Genomic DNA, 6,374 nt, shown 5'->3' on the forward strand with positions numbered 1-6,374 from the left:
AATGCTGGATCATTATTTGAGAGAGTCCTCTAGTAACAGCTGAACTCTTATATTTTGCTTGTGACATTTGGATTGCTCATCCGTAATCTGTCCACATGGCCTTTCCAGTGCAAATGTGGTATTAAAATAGTCCTGTTTAAGAGAATTTAATGCACCATAATCTGCTTTTCCAGGTCGGGATTAGATTTTCACATTAGAAACGATGAGTGGAATGGCATAAAGGGCAGAAATTATGGGCTTCGGATACATTAATCTGTCCCAATGTCATTCTGCTTTGTGCACAACTTCCAGAGGGGGAAAGGTGGATGGATTTGTTTTAGATTTTTTTTTTTAACATGCAAAGTGGGTTTCTCCCTACACCCGTCAGAAGGAACACACCACGATAGTGTGCAACTAGGTCCTTATTACAAACTCTCTCTCTCTCTCTCCCACTCTCTCTCTCCTGTGACCAGGCTGAGCAGGATGGAAAGTGACATGTTGTAAATCTGAAACCGAATAAAATAATGAGCTAAAGGTTTAAGGCCTCTGTGGCACGACACGGTAGAAATCAGAGGCGGCGTAGAGGGCGCGCCACACGAACACCAGGTCCGCACAAAAGCCATGTGACACTGAATTAATAGAACAGGCTAGGGAAGAGATCATAGTGTGATTATGTGGACACTGCTGTATTGGAGATTGTGTGTGTGTGTGTGTGTGTGTGTGTGTGTGTGTGTGTGTGTGTGTGTGTGTGTGTGTGTGTGTGTGTGTGTGTGTGTGTGTGTGTGTGTGTGTGTAAGCAAGTGTGGAGGGCAAAGGCCTGTGTACTCGTGAGCTGCAGGGGAGCAGGTGAGAGAGAGGCACAGGGGAGGCTGCTGCACAGACACAGGGCTGGGATCAGTGGGGCAACTCCTCAGTCAGGCCTGTCAGAGCCCAGCCTCAGCAGGCTGTCAATTCCAGTGCAAAACAGAGAAAATGGAATACATTTCATCCCTGACCTCCTGCAGGTCACCAGTGACAGGGCTGTTCTTCAATTACCAAGCATCACTGCCCTTGCTAGCACACACACACACGTGCACACACGCACACACATGCACTCAGACACACTCGCACACTCACTTCTGTACGGAGTAACAAAATTTAGACTTGCCATGCCATGACTAGATTGCTGTATGTGTGTGTGCATGAAAGACAATTTACTGTGTAGCCATTTTAGGTGTGTGTTTCTATGATTACTTAAATCTTACGGTTTTGCTGAACTGATTTTTTAAAAGTGAATTTATGATGTTCCCTGTCCGAAACCCATAATCCCTTTATGAAAGGTAATGTCTAATACCTACATGTGTGAGTTACCTGATGTTCATAGTCTAAAACCTCCATAAAATCAAATCCACACTCATTCATGCATTAGGTAAACACAAAGAAAATAATTTTTTAATCAATGTCAGACATCTGTTTCCCCATTTAAAACTAATCAGATTTCTCTCAATCCACAGCAATAGTATATATAGCACCAACAATGCCTCATATTAATAAACAATGTGAAGTTCATGTATATGCTTAAAATAATGAGGTTATCTAATACTTAAATCAGAGACTGAGAGCCGTGCATTGGAAGAGGGCTTCAGGAAGAATAGCCGCATGGCGAAACAATAGAATAGATTTAGCATAAGTCAATACCATGGCAGATTGAGCAGCTGGACCCTCTGATTATTGACCCAGGTCAGCAACTGCTTTGGTTGTGTTTGCCTTTCCTCCCCAGCTATTTAATTACATGCCTCTTTCAAAGGCAGAGACAGCTCATCATATGTCACCACCTCGTGTAATGACTGTGGCTTTTCTTGATCTGACGTAAACTTTAAGGCTAAAAAATAAAGAAATAAATAAGGGGGGGGGGGGTGTAAGTGATTTGTTTGCCGCTGAAATGCGAGCTGGTGTCTTATGGAAGCGTCTTCGTTTTTGGTGGTGATGTTGTGTAATACTCTGGGGTTTTAGCTCTGCTATTTTAGGACCTTTTTTCCAGGCTGACTCAGTTACCCTGTCTCTCTGAAGAGCTGTTCAGGGCTAGCACAGCATGTCGTACAGAAAACGATTGGAATCAGCCTGTTAGTAAATTGGCCTCTTCTAGTTCATTATTCCTTTTAGGTCATCTTATCAGGCCTAAACAGATGCCTTTTATAGATAGCTTCAAAAGATGGAGGAGCAGCTTTCAATAGGGCTTGTAATTTTTTTTTGTTGTTGTTGTTCTTTGAGAGCAGTGGTTTTAGCATCAGGGATTTCGTTCAGAAAGACAGCCCTCTCTGCCTTCCCAAGCCTCCCTTTGTAGAGGCAGCCACAGCCCTGGGCTTTCACATGGCCGTGCTGCCTTGGGCAGAGAACCTCCATGTCTTGCTCTCTTTCAAATAAGCAGCTGCACTTTTTCTGCATGGACATGTGTATCCATTAGTGAAGTAAGATTGCATAGGTGGGACAACAGCAAGCCTGGCAGCTTGAAAGCGCGGGTGCTGTATTGACAGCTGGGAGTGCTCAGCTCATAATATCGTGTGAGTTTTGATTGTTCGGTCCAGCCCGCCAAACGCTCAGTCCTGCACGTTCTCTCTGTAGGCCACTTTTGAAAGCTACACTCCGCAGACAAGCTTATGCTGAGAAGGACCAGTGAAGGAAGTGGCTCAAACTCACTCCCTATAACTACCCCTGCCCCCTTATCATTTTCCATAACCAACAACTCTGGGCTTAGTTCCCATCAGATGAGCTGTGAGTCACCACTTGCAGAAGCTTCCAGGAGCACTGCAGCTGACAGGTTTGTTTGTTTTTTAGAAGGACATACATGTGATTGTAATGTAATATCTATAGGAATATGGCTGCATGCCAAGAATATTTGGAACCAGTGTCCTTTTTCTTGCTGACCCGTGTGCAGTAGCACAGATGAAATACCTGACTCCCGTGGATATCCTTGCCCCTCCAAAATCATATCCTCTGTTTCTGAGGCTTTAGAGTGATACTGACATTGCTGATGAAATTTGCAGCATGAGTGCACACTGGACTCAGCCCAATTCTGACTTCACTCCTCTTTGTCTCCTCCCATTATATTTGCTTTCAATGCAAAAAGGGATTGTATTTTTCATTATGATTATATACAGTATTACTTCTTTCCCACATAGTGGCTTTGTACAGTGCCGAGGAAGCAGGATGGATTTGCTGGTCATGTGGAGGGCCAGGCTTTTTGATAAGCTTTCATAATACAGACACAAAGGACATGAAAAGCCATCTGTGCCCCCCCCCCCCCAAAGTATCTCCTTGGTTCAATTAACTCATTGAAGGATCCAGGTCAGTCCAGAAACCAGTATTGAAGGTCTGTCTCACAACCTTAGGTCTTGGGTCGTGGGTCTTAGGACTTAGGTCTGTATAAGTTTTGGCTTTGCAGAATTGTAGGAATGACTCTGGAAAAGTTGTGGTTCACACACATTGTTTTCAGGCTTAAAAAAAGACTTCTCAGCTCAAATTAACATTTCCCTGTTGAGCTGAAATGATTTAGGTGATCTTTCTGCTGGGCCCCTTTTACTGTTGAGGCAAATATTGGTCCCAGCAGTAGTGTTTTAGCCTTAGGTAACTAATTGTCATGAAAATTTTATTATACAATTTTGTCAAGGTCAGGAGAGCAGATTTCATATTTGTATAAAAATGTGATTAACACCTGTGGTACAATGCATGCCTTACAAGTTTTATGGAGAACTCCTGGGACAATATGCACTGCTGATAACAGGCTACAAATTATAATGTAAATCATGTTTCTTTTCTTTTAAACTTTCCTCTGTAATATATTAATTTCATCATCCAGTGTGTGAAAGTGTATTATTTATGGTTGCTTGGTTGTAAAAAGCTTTGTCCCATTCAGTTTGTCCAAAACAGTTTTCCCATTCTATTGATCTTTACAGAAACATGTGTCTTGGACAGAACAAAATTGTTGCCATCTCAAAAATGTTAAAAGAAGATGCATTGTGGCAAACAGACAATAGAAGAATGCACTAGGGAGTTGGTGTGCTGTGCTGGAACTCCTGCTGTACAAACAATTCTGGCCCGAGCAAACCTTTTATTTTCACCAGACCAACTTTTCTGCCTTTGTTACAAGCAATTTGTTTCTAGAGTCTCATGTTGGACTTTAAGGGCCGTGTGGCATGTGAGAGACAGACAGAGAGGGAGAGAAAGATAGAGAAATACTACTTTAATCAGATTAGGTTTGGCTAAAATCCCAATGCAAGGCTGAAGTGCAGTGCTTGTGGTTTCTAAATGGTTTATGCTAAGTCTCTGCCATGGAAATAATCCACACTTAAATCCCAGGAAACAAATCATCTAAGAACATAAGTCGTTGTCGTTAGGAGATGATTAGAATAAACATTCTATATTGCTGTGTAAGAGAGTGTGTGTGCGCACATGCACACATCTGTTATACTTTTAAAATTCTCCTTAGTTTCTATTTTTACTTAGTTTTAATTTGGTTTAGTTTAGTTTTAGTTGATTTAACAGCGGCATAAATAGCTGTTATTGTTTTTTTTCTGTAGATTAGCTTTAGTTTTTAATATTTATTATGCAAACTGTGATGACAAGGTATCTGTCAAGGTTATGATTAAATAATAATAATGTATGACATAGAAACTCTAAAATGATTCAGAATGTCCTTCCAACAAGTTTTTCCCATTTTAGCATGGCTAGATTAGCATTATCGCTTATCTACTCTGCTGTGTTACAGCTGCAACAGAGGATATGCATGTGGTGTTACAGCTGTTGAGCGTCTCGGCAGTTCCACCCACTGAGTGACAGCGTATCGTTCAATCTGAATGCCATGCAAACACAAAAACTACAATATGAAAGAGTTTTTGTGCAACTATTCAGAACTATATTTTACAGATACCCGAAAGATGAAGAAAAGAGCAGACTGTGTTCACTAGCAAGATAAACCCACAATATAATAATATTAATAATAATATTGTGGTCATCTGGATCTTTATTGTTTTAAAACCTACAAAGTTTTCTGGCTAGCTGTCTAAGTTGGGTTTCTCTTGTCTAAGTTGGGTTTATATATATATATATATATAGGAGATGTTTTACCTACATAAATATATGGCTAAGGTTACTGAGTGGCAGTTATGGCTACGAATAAAGTAGGTGTTTTTTAAGTAAAAGTGAGAAAATACAAACATTTGTCCAAACTATCTATGTACATCCAAAATATACATTGGTGTCCTCATCACTTTAATTACATGAACAAATCCTGCCTTGTAGTATAACCCAGTGTCAAGGTTCTTGTATGCTTTGCCTAGTCAATCGAAATCAGGTACATATAAATCTCATCTTATAGGGGCCATATGCAGTACCCCTTTTCTGCTGACAGTGTTGATGCCCCCTAGTCACCCGTAAAATGCAAATCTTAAACACACACGAGCATGTACACACATAAACGAGGACACACATTGAGAGCTGTGCTCTAATATATCCAGTTAAAGGTGAACCCGGAAGCACACAATGCCAGTTAAACTTAGATTCACTAATCACAAGGGTACGGTGGCATGCACCCGGTTGCCAATTTCCATTTCAGTCTCTGTTGCCCGCATCCACGTCTTTCCTGACTGTTAGACTATACATGCATGTTGTGGTGGGTTTTTGTTTGTTTGTTTGTTTTTGTCTTGTGAATTGTGCAAGTTTGGATGGCAGCAGTCTACCTGGTTTCAGCAGACCAGAACAAACGATTGCAGTCAGAAGCACGTGACCTGGGTATGTTCATGATTCCTGTGATTATATTTGCAGTCACTGATTGAAATCATGGGCCAATGTGTGTTTTGAGTGTCAAGTTTGAATTCTTTTTGTGGCTCATTCATTTGGTGAAAATCGTATTTCAATTGGTGAAAATTTTATTTCAATCTTAATTGTATGATTGTTTTTCAGGTTTTCAGAAATTAAGCCAAGCAAATAAAGTTTAGTTGAATTACGTATGTGCCTCCCAGCCATTCATAAAATTCAAATCTTAAACCCAAACAAGCCTGTACATACAAATACAATGTTAATTGTAAGTGTGATTTTATCTGCATTAACCATGACATATGTGCATTAGTAATTAAGCTATGTGTGTATGTGAGAGATTGAAGTACCTTTCACAGCAAAATTATCTCTTTAATTGTGTATATGCACATGTGCTTTTCGTGCACGTGCATCTATGTGTGTGTGTGTCTGTATGTGAGATTGTGTGTGTGTGTGTGTGTGTGTGTGTGTGTGTGTGTGTGTGTGTGTGTGTGTGTGTGTGTGTGTGTGCATGCTTTGGGATTGCAGTCGGACTATGGGCTGTCGGACGGGTGGTAGTACACTGAATAATTTATTAAAGCTTCAAAGTTACTGAAGCCTCTCTC

Source organism: Electrophorus electricus, chromosome 1 (genome assembly GCF_041902795.1).
Source record: "Electrophorus electricus isolate QZ-2024a chromosome 1, ASM4190279v1, whole genome shotgun sequence".
NCBI classification, from domain to species: domain Eukaryota; kingdom Metazoa; phylum Chordata; class Actinopteri; order Gymnotiformes; family Gymnotidae; genus Electrophorus; species Electrophorus electricus.